Here is a 16,915-nt window from a genome sequence, read left to right on the forward strand (position 1 = left end):
TGGCATTTTTCTCTGCTTTCAAGATTTTCTGGTTCCAGTTAGTTTTTAGCACTTTGACTCTGATGTGCCCATGTGTCACGTTCTTTGTACATACCCTGCTTAGTAGGATTTGCTTATCTTCTTGACTCACTCCTGGTTTGTAACCCTCCTGGAAGCTTCCCTGGTGTAATCTGAATTTGGCCCCTGTACTCAGAGGGCAGGGAGAGACCAGAGAAAGAGGCAGGCCACTCCCCAGCTGGGCAGGTGGCAGTTTTAATAAGCAAAGAGAACTTACATATGAGTCTTGTATTGGGCAGCGTGAGATGTGTAGATCCCTGTACCTACCTGCCAAATCCTGAAAGTGTATAAAGAGGCCTTAACTACGTTCAGTTACATATACTGTTCAGTCATAGCACAGTCTCAGGACTGTGTCCTTGGAGCACTCTCTGAAGCAGGAGAGGCAAGCAAAGGCCACATTCCAAGGACGGGCAGGAGCTGAGGAGCCTCCCGGTGCCCAAGCCCAGCTTATGGGCCCTTTGAGGTCACATCTTTTTGATGGCACTCCTCAACAATCACCAAACACCTTTCCCAAATTTTGAGAAATTTTGGCCAGTATCTGGCCAAATGTTTTTTCTGTTCCATTCTCACTCTCCTTTTTTCTGGGACATCGGTTGCAATTGTTATCCAGTTATGTTAGACATTTTAATGTTGTTCCACAGATGCCTAGAATTCACTTTTTTTTAATGTTTTATTTATTTATTCATGAGAGTCAGAGAGAGAGAGAGAGAGACAAGCAGAGGCAGAGGGAGAAGCAGGCTCCCCGCCTAGCAGGGAGCCCGATGCGGGACTCGATCCCAGGACCCTGGGATCATGACCTGACCTGAAGGCAAATGCTTAACCATCTGAGCCACCCACGTGCCCCTAGAATTCACTTTGCAATCTTCCATCTTTCTGTTCTTTAGATCGAATAATTGATATTGATCCATCTTTAATGTGTCCTCAATATCTTCAGCGAGTTCACTGACTTTTCTTTGTCATCTCCATTCTGCTGTTAATCCCACCCAGTGAAATTTTTATTTCCGATACTTAATTTTTCAGTCCCTGAATTTTCATTTGGCTCATTTATTGTCATTGTTCTTCAGTTTCATAGCTTATATTTCTCTGCTGAGATTTTCTTTCAGTGTTATGAGCATTTTTGCTTTCTATACTCTAGTGTTGGAATGAGAGCTGCTTCAAAATGCTTGCTAATTAGAGCATCTGGAACATCTTGGAGTCTCCCTTGACTGTCTTTTCCTTTGTGAATAAGCCCCTGTTTCATGGTTCTTTTATGTCAAGTAATTTGGATCATATCCTGGATGTTATAAATAAGTTGTGGAAACTCTTAGTTCTGTTACATTTTGCCAAAAAATGTTTGTTTGGGTTTTGTTGTTGTTGTTGAACCAGGCACTTAATTTGGCTGCAAATTCTGTTTTCTCTGCAGTGATGACAGCTTAGCTCTCACTTCACTTGGTCTTGGCCGTAGCTGCGGCCCTTGGAGCCTGCCTGCACGTCTGTGCTTCGGAGCCATGTAGAGATTTGGGAGGAGTTTTGATGATTTCCTCTCTCTAGCCCTCTCTTGCTTGGCATTCTGCTTTCATTTTCCAGTTACTGTGGTTGCCCTGGACGCTGTTCTCTAGTTCTGAAGCCCAATGAGACTGTGGGTTTTTTACCAGAATTTTCGGCATGTGCCTGGTATAGACAGGGGCCTTTTGTCAGGCTGTCAACCCTAACAACTGAAAACTCATCTGGTGTAGTTCTGTCATCCACATATCGACTCCCCTCCAGTGATTGCCTGCTTTAATCTGCTCTCCAGTGCCTTTAAATACTATTTTTTAAAAAAATATATGTTAATCCTGAGTTTATAGTTCTTGGGTTTTTTTTTTTTTAAGATTTTACTTATTTATTTGAGAGAGCGGGAGATAGAGCACAGGGGGAGAGTGAGAGGGAGAAGCAGACTCCCTGCTGAGCAGGGAGCCCGACACGGGGCTTGATCCCAGGACCCTGAGATCATGACTTGAGCTGAAGGCAGACGCTTAATGGACTGAGCCACTCAGGCACCCCCTGAATTCATAGTTCTTATTTGTGGGAGAGTTGGTCCGATAGGAGCTACTTGGCCATCCATGAAGTGGAATCATATTGTGTTGACATTATTAACTGAGAGAGAGAGAGAGATTATAGAAAGACAACGTAATTCACTGAATTTAATTTTGGCCATGTTGAGTATGATGTTAGCCAACATGGATTTCTCCCCCAAGTGGTGGTTATGGAAGTGGGACTCCTAGACGTGAAGTTTGGGCTGCAGATACAGATTTGGAACATGTAAGCCTACCGATGCCGACTGAGGTCATGAGGATGGATGAATAAGGGAGGAGTGTTTTGAATGAGAGGACTGACCTGAAGTCATAACCCTGAATTCATAGCCATGTTTAAGAGGTAGGCATAGGAAGAAGAGCCCAGGAAGGAGATAAAAATGTAAGTGGAGTAATTTGTAAAGAAAAATTGTTACAGAAACTAAGCAAGTGGTCAGCAGTTCTTAACCTAGGATCTGCTGATCCAGTTGGCTTAGGATTCGGTTTCAGGAGGTTTCTGGACTCTCTCTACAGTGTATGTGTGTATGAATTTTCTAGGGAGCAGGTTTACAGCATTCATCAGCTTTCCAAACAGGTCTGTGACCCACAAAGAGTTAAATGTTGAAATAAACAGTATCAAAGTTCAGAAAAATGAATGAGAACCACGAGTGGCTTCATTAGAGCAATTTCAGAGTGAAGGTGGAAAACCAATTGGAGTTCACTGCAAAGTAAATTGGAGACGCAGAGGTAGTGATAGGGAGTGTAGAATTCGCTTTCAGGAAGTCTGGATGATAAGGTGAGGAGAGATTGCTCCATAGAGGGGAATGAGATTAAGAAAAGCATAGCATTGCCCTGCCTGGCCTCATCTATCACAGGCCATCCTAGCCCTTTTGTGCTTATGCACTGAGTCTTCTAGTTTGTGAAAACTGCTCTTGTGAAAAGCCAGGGGCTGCTTGTGTGGGCAGGCATGCATGCGTTCACAGCTTCGGATCCCAAAGAGGTTATGAGATCCGTGACAGCGAGGACTTCTTTTTTTTTTTTTCCTGTATTTTGGGTGTTCTTTCCGTATAGCACTGTGTATTATACTCTGCTGATAGTAAAGGCTTACTGTGGCTCACTGGCAGAGGTCTCGGGGTATGGGATAGGGCCACGCGCTGGTGGAAACAGGCGTCTGTGCCAAGGGTGGAGAAAACGTCTCTGGCGCAGGGTTACTCTTACAGCTGCGCCCGGATGTCCTCGGGTCCCTGGAGGGACTGCAGGCTGCTCTACACTATGTCGGCTTGGCTTCCTAAGGTTGACCCTTTAGAGGCCCTTAGAACAGGGAAAGGCCTTAGACCTTTGATCAGGAGAAGTAGGGAGGAATGGAATATACACACCTCCCACCCCTTTTTGGGCTTTATTTCTTAATAGGAGAGAAGTGTGATTAGATGGGTAGACACTTGGCTGAACTAATGTGGGAATCCGAAAGGTAGCCTTAGGTAGGGAAATTGAGATTTTGTAGCTTTCTGAGCTCATCCTGATGTCTTTAAGTTAAAAGACAGTTTGTAGGGGCGCCTGGGTGGCTCAGTCGTTAAGCGTCTGCCTTCGGCTCAGGTCATGATCCCAGGGTCTTGGGACCGAGCCCCGCATCGGGCTCCCCGCTTCGCGGGAAGCCTGCTTCTCCATCTCCCACTCCCCCTGCTTGTGTTCCCTCTCTCGCTGTCTCTCTTTCTGTCAAATAGATAAATAAAATGGATGAACATATTGCATCAAAGATTAAATGGAAGTGAATCCCCCACCAACCTTCAATTATAGTAGAAAATTGTTTAAAAAAATGAATCTGCTGGGGCGCTTGGGTGGCTCAGTTGGCTAAGCGTCTGCCTTCGGCTCAGGCCATGATCTCAGGGCTCTAGGACTGAGACCTGCACTGGGCTCCTCAGCGGGGAGTCCGCTTCTCCCTCTCACTCTCCTTCTGTCCTCTCCACCCCCCTCTCTCTCAGATAAATAAGATCTTTAAAAAAAAAAAAAATCTGCAGTTGGCTCCATTTGTAGTAAAGACATTTTGGACCTCACGCTTTTAAGGTGCTTTGCTAAGGAGTAAAATATATCAAATCAGCTTTGGAGTTGCAGTTCCGTAGCCAGCCTCCTGCTATCCTCACCTCTGTGAAGGCCCTGTGTAACCTTCAGTTGCCACTGTTTGGTGGGGAAAACGCAGTTCAACTGTGGGTAGTGGGTGAAAAATAAATCAGATGGCTTCTGAGAAATAGTGCTTTAGGGAGCCTCCATTTTTCATATATTAATTTTTAAGAGTATGAATGGAAACATAATATATACACTATTCCTTGGTTTTGGTACTTAATATAGCTTGACTACATTTATGTATTGACATATAAAAGGTTAAAAAATTCTTTACAGTTGCAAAATCTAATATGTGTAATCACTGTATTTCATTCAGTGGATAAACTAGAACTTAATTTAGCCTGTCCTCTTTTGATAGATACTTACATTTTTTTGGATATTTGTAATAATAAGCAATGCTTCAGTGAATAAAATTGGGCATAGGTCATTTTGCATAATTGTAGGATTGTTCCCAGCTGTTGAATTTTGGTGTTTCCTTTCTGAGGGTCTGCCAGCTTATGATGCCACCAACCACAAAAGAGAGGGTCTGTACCCCTATTGTTATTCTTTGTTAGAAAGATGAAGATGGTATCTTATAGTTTTGATTTTGTATTTATCTGTGTTTAAGAGCAATTTCTTTCTTTTCTATTAACTCCTGATAGCCCCTTCCTCCTTTTTGTTGGAGCTCTTTACTTATTAAGAAGTTTGGCTCTTTGTCTAGTGTGTGAACTGCAGATATTTGTGTGTGTTGGGGGGGAGGTGGTGGTTTGTTTTGATTGTGTTTGGTTTTCTATGAACAAAACTTATTTACATGTAATTGAATTTATTAATCATTTCTTTTATGGTTTCTGGTTTTGTATGGTTTTATGGTTTTGTATCTTAGAGACCTTTCTCATTTCTGGAGTATAAAAATTCTTCCAGTTCTATTTAGGTTATTTTGTGGGTTCATCTTGTGTGCTTTAACATTACTGATTTACCTGGAATTAACTTCCATGAAAGGCAGGAGCTATCCATCTAACTTTATTTTTCCCTCTAATGGCTACCCAGGTGATTTCATTTTTTTTTTAAACCTCTACCTAAGGCCGACATTACCAGTTATGAACCTGATATCCATTCTTCCCTCTTCACTGTCTGAACCCTGGTGTTTGTGAAAATGTCAGTAAAGTCTGATGAAAAGATTTGCTCGTGTTGGATATCTTTGTGCTGAGGGTGGCCACGTACCATGGAAGACGATGTGGCTGAGCTTCTAGGAGAGCTGTTGCCTTGCAGGCAAAGAGGGACAGACTGATGCTCACTCTTTGGTCTTACCCTTTCCTTCTTTGCCTGTTTGAATGAAAGTGAAAAGTGTGGATGCCCAGTATTTGTGGCCCATGAAGGAAATCACTGCGAATTACACTTTGAGAAACAACCTTATGGATGCTGTGAACATCACAGACAAATTTAATGGAAGTAAAAACATTTGTGGAGAAAGTTCCCATCCCTGGCAGTAGAGGTCAGAGTGCTTCTGTGCATAGGTAGTTGGCGAGTTCAAAGCAGAGGGCGGAGAACCGTGGAAGAAAGGAACTACACGGAAGGAAGGACTGAATTCTTAGTTTTCATTTCTTATATGTTGGCTTCTCCAAATTCAACCTAAGAATTGGGGCATACAAAAAACTACTCTGAAATATGATGGCATCTCAGACCAAGTATGTTGGTTTTCTCACTAAGTTTTAGCCTAGGTTTTGAAAGGCAGAGAAAACCCGCTCAAACGAAAGAATCTGCTTGGTTTCAGCATAAGGGCAATATCTTTATTTATGTATTTTTCGTTTGGGTTTTTTTTTTTTTTTTTTGCCAATATCTTGATTTGAGTAGTGGACTAAGTAGTATGCAGTCTTTAAAGAATGGAGATTTTATTGTGAGGAAAATATAAGTAATAATTCATTGACCTACTGGATTAAATCTGCCGGCTTCAGTAAAGTTCATAGTGAGTAGATGGTTTCTGAGTTGATTTCAACTCCCTTTTCTTGTTATTTGTAATTTTATCTTCATGTTAAATTGTAATGGAAGTATGTTCAAACATATTTATACCCTGTATTTCCTTTCAGGATAAAATATTTTGTAAGCCAAATTGGAGTTAGGTGAATGATTGTAAAATAAATACTTGCTTAGGAAGTTGGGCTTTATTTTTTTTTTTTCAGATTGACACATCTTTTCTAACCGCCCCCCCCTCCCACCATCCCACCGTTAGCATTTTCTTTTCATTCCAGAGATAATCTAAACACTCTCTTTTGGAGGATATTCTCTCTTCTATGCTTTTGGAGCCTGAACCAGCAAGATGAATCCGAAGACATCTTTGTGGTTAGAGGCGCTCTCTGAGGTGTGGGTGAGCTCTCTGAGAAAGAGCTCTGTATCTAAATGTTACCCTGCCATTCATTGCTGGAATGCTATTCTTTAAACAGACAAAGAATGAGTTATTAACTTAGTTGAAGAAGGTGGTTCAATGAGACAGGATGCTTGTAACACACAAAATTGAACAGCATTTTATAAACTGGCTTCCCTGTTCGTAAATGTCTCCCTGTAAAAACACGAACACATGCACACACATAGACAGACACACAGATGGGTATCATTTACACAGTGTTTCTTAGAAGAAGCAAAGTCATAATTAAAATGCATGGGGAAATTTACAAACTTTTCCCTAAAACTGCACATGTTTCTGAAAGACTGCATATACAAAATCAGGCTACTGATAGATATAGTCACATTCCTGTTAAAAGTGTCCTTGGCATCCCGCCTGGGGCATGGTAAAAGATCAGTAAATGGTGGACTGGATGAATCGAATTATGCTGTCAAGTATAGCATTTTTAAGTATGTGACTTTCTCTAGACTGAGTATTTGACTGATTTCATGAAACAGTGACTGTTGCTACTCATTAATCTTTATGATTATAAATGTGATTATAGGTACAAAAAAAGATTTTTCAGATCTTGCCCTTTTATATCTAAATTATACACAAAGAAACCAAGCATTCAAGCTGGCTTCTTTGCATTCATATGAATACCTTCTAAGTGTTTTTGACTACAGAGGGAAATGAAGCTGGAGGAAATGTGGCAGGTAATGCAACACCCAGGTTTGGGAGCAAGAATTTGTTAGGTGTTGATTCTCTTTTGAGTTCTGTGAATGTTCCTCTCTTTATATCAATCCACACCTGAAGATTAGGTTTGTCCTGCTCTGGATAAAGCATTCCTTATTTAATGCATTCCACAGAGCTACCAACTGAATGTGAAACTCAAACCTTGTTTCACTAGCTAGCAAAAATGAGAAGGCAATGCATTATTAAAGCTTTTAGCCACTTAGAGGGGTGCTAGGTAAATAAGCTGAGGATACCCCGCCTGCCCATTGTTTTTCAAAGAAAACAACTATTCAGGGGTAGTACTTTCCTGTAATAAGGTGGCAGTTCTTTGGTTGTTACATAGGAGTTTTTCTTAAAAGACTTTTTACTTACTACATGTTTAAAATTCTAACTTGGACTTATAACTTTAAGTCTGTAATTGAAGCTTTTAATATAAAACTGGTGAAGTTTTGTTTCTGGATCAAATTCTGGTAGTGGAGCTTTTATTTTTTTATTATTATTTTATTTATTTATTTTTATTTTTTATTTATTTATTTTTTTAAAGATTTTATTTATTTGAGAGAGAGAGAATGAGAGAGAGAGCACACGAGAGGGGGGAGGGTCAGAGAGAGAAGCAGACTCCCTGCTGAGCAGGGAGCCCGATGCGGGACTCGATCCCTGGACTCCAGGATCATGACCTGAGCCGAAGGCAGTCGCTTAACCAACTGAGCCACCCAGGTGCCCACAGCTCTTATTTTTGTGTTGGAGGTAAGAATAACTTACCTTCCTTTCTTAGAAAAAACCTTTAAGACCTTATTTATGGTATAGAATGAGCCCAAGTATATTTTTTTTTCCTGGATTTGTTTTTCAAAGATTTTGTTTAATTCAGAAGAGACATAGCTAAGAATATATACACCAAACAGTAATGACGACTCACAGTCGGAGTGATAGCATGGCCCTGGGTGGGAGATACAGACCATGGGAAGTCCTCTCTACAAAAATCTACTCTAATACCTTGGACTAATTAGAGATTCATTCACTTAATGGTTTTTAAAAATTGCAATTATTCTAATCTGGGAGATTTAATCATTGTCATTTAATTCTTACCAGTGTGTGTGATCATATTTTGAATGTACGGGGGCTATGTTTTATATTGATGTTTATAAGGTACTTTATGTTTAGGTATTCATTCAAAATTATTTGAGTACCTACTATGAGTCAGCGACTTTTCTAGATTTCTGAGATATATTAGTGAAGAAACTAGACAAACATATAGAATAATGTGTTAAGTTTATTCCACTGTTCAGCCAAGCTTACTCAGTTTGCTGAAAATCTTTTGGTGGAAATTAGCTAGATGTCCCAATGAAAGGGTTTGTCTTTATTCCTGCAACCTTATTGTTTGAGGATGTTGGCTAATGTGGTTCCACAGGCAGAGCTCTGCATGAAGACTTTGGGACATGATGTGTGTGGATGGGATTTACAGAGTATATGGCTTTTCAGTGATGCTCAGAATCTTCTACCACACTATCCCCCTGCACGTCCCTCCCTACTTTATTAGACCAGCTCTACTCCTGTTGGTTTATGCAGGGGAGTTCAGCATAGTAGTTCTCTAAAAATAAATGTTCCACTTTAGGTTATGAATGGAGTAAATGAAATGTTAGAAAATGGAGAATTATTTTCTCCATTTGAAGTTTGCCTTAAACAGACAAGTTGATGGTTTAGATGTTCTTTGATTAACCTTTGTGGTCATATTCCATGTTTGCCTGTGAATTTCATTTCTTTCTTGTCTTTCCAGCTTGGTAAAACTGTTCAAGGACACTAAACAGGTGATTATCTGAAATCCATAGCTCTCTGAGAATTGGAAGTTTGGAAAAGACCTTATACAGCATCTGGTATTTGCTCATGTTTATTGTGCCCACTCCCTGCAGTGAGAAAGTTCTTCTTTCCTCTATTTATAGCTGTTCTGCCTTTGTAGCATACGGAGTCATATGCAGAACAGCTGGAGTTGCTGAGCTTTGGAGAGGAACAAAAGCTTGTTCAGATCAAGAAATGATGGGAGGGTATTTGTATCAACTCTTGCCATAATGCTATGTAACAACCTCACACTGTAGTCTTTGGACCACCTGCATCAAAGTAATCTAGAATGTTTGTTAATGCTGTAGATTTCTGACTTCCACCCACCAACTCAAGAATGGAGGCACAGGTGGGGAATCCAAAGTATTAGCCAACAGACCTGGTGATTCCTAATTTTCAGGACAAGTTAAGAATCACTGTATATCCTCTTGGATAATGGCAACATTTCTGATAGCGGTTTCACATTGTTGTCTCTCTCTCTCTTTTTACTGAGGTATAATTGACAGTGAAATTCATCCTTTTTAGGTACTAAGGTACTGAATTCTGATAAATGCATATAGTTGTGTGACTGCCCCCTCAGTCAAGATTCAGCATCTCATCCCCCCCTCCCCCCCCAATTTCCTTGTGTCCCTTCCCTCCTCATCTCGTCCCTGGCAACTGCTGATCCGTTTTCTGTCTTTGTTGATCATTGTGGTTTTGTTGTTTCGACAATGTCCTATAAATGGAATGATCCTATTTGTAGTCTTTTGAGTCCAGCTTTTTTCTACTTAGCATGACACATGCAAGACGCATCAGTGTTGTTTGTATCAGTACTTGATTCCTTTTTATAGCTGAAAATGAATACAGTAGTCCTGAAATACTGCAGTTTATTGATTTCCATTTGAAGGACATTTGGGTGGTTTCTGGTTTTGTCAATTATCGAGTCACTATGAACATTCATGACAGGCTTTTTATTTCACTTGAGTAAATGCTGAGAAGTGGGACTGATGTGTCTTATCATAAGTATATATTTAATTTCTCAGACATTAACAAACCGTTTTCCACCTTGGCTGCACCATTTTGCATTCCCACCAGCAGTGTGGGAGAGTTCCAGTTCTTTCATGCCCTTGTCAACCCTTGTTAATGTGAGTTCTTAAAATTTTAGCCATTCTACGCGATATAGTAGTAGTAAGTTTGTAGGTATGCATCATACCTTACACTAGTTTTAATCTGCATTTTCCTAATGACTGATGGTTTTATTTGAGCACCTAGCATCCTTTGCTGGACAATGGGCAGTAGCTCCCCGCTCCCCCAGGAATTTATGGATGTCAGGACAAATGACACACAGCTACCAATGGATGTAAAATCACATTTATCACTCATATAGTAAATAGCAAGAGGATTTACTAAGGAGAAGAGCTGAAGTTTTGTTGGGCATGAAACATGCTAAAGAAAGGATTGGTGGTTTGGGAATTTTACCGTGTTTAAGGGGTGGAGCCTGGATGAGCATTTTTTTCAGCCAGGCTTGTATTTTCTCAGAGAGTTTCAAAATTTCCATTGGTGCTAATGGACAGCTGGTGCATGTGGGTGTTCTTATCACATTTTCCAGATGTGGGCTGAAGAGAAAGAGGAGGGCTGGGCGCTTGAAAACTGCAGAAATCAAACATCAGAACTTGAGTCTTTCTCTTTACTACCTGATGATGTTGAGCACCTTTTTGTGTGCTCATAACCCATATGTCTTCTCTGATGAAGGGTTGAGATTATTTGCATATCTTTTAAATTGGATTGTTTGTTTTCTAGGGTTGTATATTCTAGAAGTCCTTTATCCGTTATGTTTTGCGAAAAATTTTAGTGGCTTGATTTTTTTAAAAAACTCTCTTAACGGTGTCTTTCAAAAAGAAGAAGTTGTGTCCCAGTACTAACTGTCGTTTACTGCAATCATATAATTTTATTTTTCTTAACAGATTCCTTCTCAGCTATTCTTTTCCAGCACTTTTAAACCCATGTGCAATATCTTAAATATATCCAGTGGCAGTATGGAGTAGTGGAAAAGAATATTTTTCATGTATCCAAACTTTATCCCTTTGAAATTCTTAGTCATTTTTTTTGCCTTTCAAATTTTTCCAATGGAGGTTATGCCTGGGTGGCTCAGTCGGTTAAGTGTCTGCCTTTGGCTCAGGTCATGATCCCGGGGTCCTGGGATCGAGTCCCGCATCGGGCTCCCTGCTCAGTGGGGAGTCTGCTTCTCCTTCTGCCTCTGCTTCTCCCCCTGCTTGTGCTCATTTGCTCTCTCTCTTTCTCTCTCTCAAGTAAATAAAATCTTTAAAAAAATAAAATTTTTACCATCGAAGGCAGAAAGTCTTGTAGGAAGGGCATAAGATTAGCTAATCTTCTTATGAAAATGTGGTTCAATGAGAGAGAAAAATAGAGGATTAGAAATTCTCTAACATAGCTAGAGGGTGACAGAGCCTGAAGTGGACAGCAGGTGAGTCAAACTTGAAGCTTGTGCTTGTTACCGTATACTGTCTTTTCTTTACTAACCTATCTCTTTCAGTGAAGAGCCTTCAATTTCTCATCTTACAAAGAGTGATTTACAGTTTACAAAGAGCTTTGGATGTCAGCTCTTAGGTAATCTTAGAGGCCCCTTCAAGGTTTGATCTTCTGTGACATTGGGATTTATTAGATTAACTCTGGTAAATTCCACCTATCTTCAGCTATTTGTAAATTATTGTGTAACAGCAGTAATAGTGGACATTTTAAGCATGTTTTCCATAACTTTTTAGTCCTTTATCCTACAGGTAATTTCCCCAGACTTTGTTAGATAAGGAGAAAATGTTTTGCCTCTGAGTATCCTTTGGTGTAGATTTTCCATGGAATTTGCCTTTATTTTCATTTTGCATAGAATTAGTAAACATCCTGTAAAAGGCAGATATGATCTTGGAGTAACCTGGGTTTGCAGTGTCTTGTGAACCCTGCTGGCGCCTGGGAATGAGGCCACCACACCACGTATTTGAGTGTCTTTACCCCTTCTGGCTAGAGCTGACTCATGTTTGTGCAAAGTGGGAGGAAACTGAAGCCTCATCCCACACTATTGTCTTCCGAAAGAATGCCGAAGAGAAACCAATTAAAAGATGAAAGCCTGGCAGTGCATTTTAATCTTCTCATCTGCCTGTCCTGGGTAGCCTCCAGGGCCCTGTCAAGGAGAGGAAGCAGGAGAGCCTGTGGAATATTTACATGGATTTGACTTATGGAAACTAACTCAGTACTCAGCTGTTCATGGTTTGTACCAAAATGACTCATGAAGAACATGTTGAAATGAAAGCCATGTTTTCAGGCTTACCTTTGAATGTATAGCTCTGTGAGGCCTGTGGTGGTGGCTGACAGATCCAAACATTTAAGAATGAGAAAAGATGGAGGAAGCTCTTTAACAGCCTGGATGTAGAGGAAGTATATGTAGGCCATGTCAAATGATAAAAAATAATACAATTTACTAATGAGTTTGTCTTTTATTCAAGGGAAAACAGTTCAACAGTGGCTAACAAGCAGTGGGGAGCACTATTCCTGAGGGATTTGGGGCAAAAGTGAGTTTTATAACACATTAGAAGCAGCAACAGGGAAGGAGGGCATGATTGGCTTGGACAGCAAGGATTTCCTGGTAAGGCTAGCAGGTCTTTGTTTTCTAGGGTGAGGTGAACTAGCTAAAGCTGAGTCAGAAGATTGTGACTGGCGTATGTTAGTTTTCCTTGACCAGTGTTTCTGAAAGTGCAGGCTTTCTTAGGCTTAGATTTGTGACAGGGCAGGGCGACTGGGGTGGCCTCCATTTTTGTGGGTCCTCAAATAGCAGTTAACTTTATCAGCCCCCCCTTTTTAATTTTTTTTAGAGAGAGCGAGCAAGTGAGGGGGCTGTGGTGGGGGAGGGGCGGGAGGCGAGGCAGAGGGAGAGACTCTCAAGCAGGCTCCATGCTCAGCACAGACCCTGAGATCATGACCTGAGCCAAAATCGACAGTTGGACATTTAACCAACTGAGCCACCCAGGTGCCCCTATCAGCCATAATTATGTATATGATATAAGGGGTGAAAAATAGAGTGAAAAATGGCTACTCAGTTCTGTCAATTCACTGGGAAATGAGGCTTCATCAAAACAGGATTTCTCTCTCATGTCCCAGCTACTCCTGACTCCCAACACCAAGGGATAAAATACATTGAAATCAGCTTTGTGTGAGAGGGTTTTAGATACAACAGACTAATAGCATGTGTACAGAAGGGTCTAGGCACAGTCTGTGGAAACAATATCAAAAAACAAATCCTTAGAACAGGAAGAACATTTAGGAGAAGGCAGTACACGTGCAGTCCGTTATCCTGTGGGGGAATGAGGGACAAACTACAGGTTCTGCGAGCATGAAAGGTATTATCGCTGTTCTGGATTTATTATTAGTGACTCTTTATGGGATGTATTTGTATAAAGTGACTGCCGGTTTTATGGGAGGGCTAAAACTTGTCTGTGTGAGGATCTGTTTTGTCAGAAACATTTGGTCACATTGTTATTATCAGTCTTAAGTGACTGGAACTCAGTACATATCTCTCTGTGGCACTTACTATATTTTCTTCTCTTTTTTTTATTGTAATATATTCGAAGGAATGTAAAACTTAATTGCTTTTACCATGTGACTGTGAAATATTAACTCCACTGCCTCCCAATAAAGATTTAATAGTTATTTTTGTAACAATAGAATAATTATGGCATTTGTAAAAACAGTATCAATTGAGACCTTCTTGGCACTTCGGACTGATTCATCACAAAACAAATAGCAACCTTAAAAACAAAATTCCAGGTTAGTACCGTTAGGCTGAATGAAAGTATTGGAAACTAATGGGCTATGCTATACCAAATGGATGAAAACTGAAATGGATTTTTATACTGTAGGTCTATGTAAGTGTTAAAAATCCTAGTGTATGCTTAGATTTCTTGTGCAAATAACAGAAAGCTCCATTTCATTCATTTCACTAAGATAAATTCCTTAGAAAAGGATGGAAAAGTTTCCATAATTAGCCCCCAAATTTTATGCTTATTTTTTTTCTACATCTGTCAATTTCCTGACACACTTAACCCAAGCAGGAAAATCTTTCCAGTAAATCAAGCACCTGGAGTTCACAGATGGATTGAAGAATACCACTACCCCATATTGTTTTGGTTTCCTATCTATTCTTTGCTTCAAATCCCCATAGACATTTATTCTCTTCTCAAACAGCCTGTGAATTTTCAGCATCCTTTTTGGCTTGTCAGAGCTAGTGACAGCTCTGAGTTTCTACACCAAGCTGTCTGGTAACTAGCTGGTTGCTGAGTTCCTCAGTCTTTTCCATGTTCTACTTGTCCACAGCCTAGTCATGCTCTTGAAGGCCTGGCTTATCAATTTTTTTTTTCTTTTTCTTCAAACCTATCACTGACTCCAAAATATTGAATATGTTTCTTCCACTGGCTTCAAGGTTGTTCCCTATGAGATTCCCCTTCGGTCTTCAACTTGGCTTTTCTGCGCACCCCCCCACCCCCACACCCGATCTTGAGGTTGGGGTTATACATTTGGAATTTTTTTAATGCAGTTCTTGAAATCGATTCTACATATTTAAGGAAATTCCAGAAGGGCATGCTTCGTATGCATTTACATTTCCCTGTTTCAGTTTTTGGTCTGTCTGTAAAGAAATCTGAGATTTGTTTTTCTAATTATCCACAGCGCAACATCACTTCACTTAGGCCAAGAGGAAGCAGCCCATTCCACATCTTCTCTTAAAGTTAAGTCTTCAAGAGGATAGTTTTAGAAAGGTACACTTTCCCTGCTGGCTGTACACCCAGAAGTCTGTGACTCCAGGGCTGAGCTCCCCTTTGGTCCCACCATGGGAAGAACTTCCTCCAGGAACAGGACAAAATGCTCAGGTCTGGGCGCCTGGGTGGCTCAGATGGTTGGGCATCTGCCTTCGGCTCAGGTCATGGTCCCGGGGTCCTGGGATCAAGTCCCGCATCAGGCTCCCTGCTCCTTGGGAGCCTGCTTCTCCCTCTGCTTCTCTCTCTCTCTCTCTCTCTCTCTCTCTCTCTCCCTCTCCCTCCCTCTCCCTCCCTCTGTCTCTCATGAATAAATGAAGATGAAATATTTAAAAAAAAAAAAATGCTCAGGTCCCAGATAGGATTTCTAGCCTGTTGACATATCCTTGAGCTGTAGATGTTTCTCAGAATACGATTGTAAACATGTCCATTTTCCCAATGGGGGGCATCCTTACCCTTCTCACTTTGGTTGGGTTGGGACAGAGAAACCCTTTCTAACCAAGGACCTGGGAAGTTGCTGAGTTGCCCTTTCTGAGGAAAGTGTGGGTCTGCCTGGGGTCTTCCGTGGCTCACTCTGCCTACACAGGGCCTCTTGACAGGCCCTCTGGAACTGTTACCCATAGCCCAAGCCCATGTTTTATTGTTTATTTTGTCCTGTGTTTGAAAGATCCTGGGGGGGCATGCTGTGTTTTATGTACATTTGTATATTTCCCAGCATTTGGCACTAATGTGTTTGAATGAAACCTTGATATTTTGTCAATAACAATAGTTGGCAAACTTTTTCTGCAAGGGGCCAGATGGTAAACATTTTAGGCTTTATGGGCCATATGTCTCTGTTAGGACTACTCCATTCTCTCTGCCCATTGTAATGAGAAATCTCATTGCAATCGATTGGAATCTGTGTTTCAATAAAACTTTATAAAAACAGAATGGTAGGTCTGGGTTTGGCTCCGAGGCTCTAGTTTGCCTATCCCTTGTTTAATGTGTATTTTTCCATAAAATTAGGTTTATAAGTTATTTTGTCTCCTATATTGCTTTAACATAGCACTAAGAAAATGCACATAAATTACATTGATTTTGTTGAATGGATGGCTAAACAATTGTTTCTAATGACTGAATAATAATTACTTTTTCTGGTAATACTTCATGGAAGTTTTCATAGAATATATAAGGGATAATTTGTATGTTGTATTTGTAAGTATTTATTTTAAATTACAGTTAAAAATGGAGGTTTAATTTTAGTGAATGAAAAATTTTGGTAAGTCCATTTGAAGTGTACTCTTTAAGCAAAACTGGAAGGTTTTTCTTTTTCTTTTAAAGATTTTATTTATTAGAGAGAGCACGAGCTGAGCCAGGTGGAGGGGCAGAGGGAGAGAGAAGCAGACTCCTCACTGAGCAGGGAACCTGATGCTAGACTCAATCCCAGGACCCTGGGTTCATGACCTGAGCCAAAGGCAGACGTTTAACCGATTGAGCCACCCAGGTGCCCCAAAACTGGAAGGTTTTTCTAAGCCAAACTGTGACTAAGAAGAATGTTTTCAGAAAGCTTTAAAAAATTAGTTTTGCTTCAGGTAATGTGAATATAGCCAAAATATCTCACTGTTTCTAGATTAATGACCTAATGTTTGAAGTATTATTCATCCCATCAATCTCCTGGGTGTGTGTTGGGTAGAGGATATTTGTTCAGTTTAGTTTCAAAATGTAGAATGGTTTGTCGTAAGAAAAAACGCATGATTCGTTCGGTCTTGGCCTGACTTACTGTTAAGTGTAATGGAAATGTTCAGTATCATGTAGAGGTCCTCTCTGCCCCCAGCTGACCTCTGTGTCCTTCCTGTCAGCCTTTGTAACTACCCAAGATGGAGGAGTTTTGGTCATAGTGCTCAAAACATGGCCTGCTGGCCTGGTGCCCGTACTTCCTCCCAGAACTTTCCACTCTGCCCTCTGGAACTATTCTGTGGTTTCAACTTCTACCCCTTCCTAAGCCTTCCTTT

The 16,915-nt window shown here is 40.6% G+C and overlaps 1 protein-coding gene and 1 pseudogene across 1 annotated transcript in view; one reads left to right on the forward strand and one right to left on the reverse strand.

Annotated features, from left to right (window-relative positions):
- The window catches only part of LMO7 (LIM domain 7), a 192,468-nt gene that overhangs the window by 34,189 nt on the left and 141,364 nt on the right, over positions 1-16,915 (forward strand). The gene's annotated exons all lie outside the window — the stretch shown is intronic.
- Positions 3,192-16,714, reverse strand: LOC114211529 (protein FAM204A-like; annotated as a pseudogene).

This window comes from Eumetopias jubatus, unplaced genomic scaffold, assembly GCF_037043125.1.
Source record: "Eumetopias jubatus isolate StellerSeaLion01/CBP00866 unplaced genomic scaffold, mEumJub1_p1.0 scaffold_3, whole genome shotgun sequence".
In the NCBI taxonomy this organism is placed as follows: domain Eukaryota; kingdom Metazoa; phylum Chordata; class Mammalia; order Carnivora; family Otariidae; genus Eumetopias; species Eumetopias jubatus.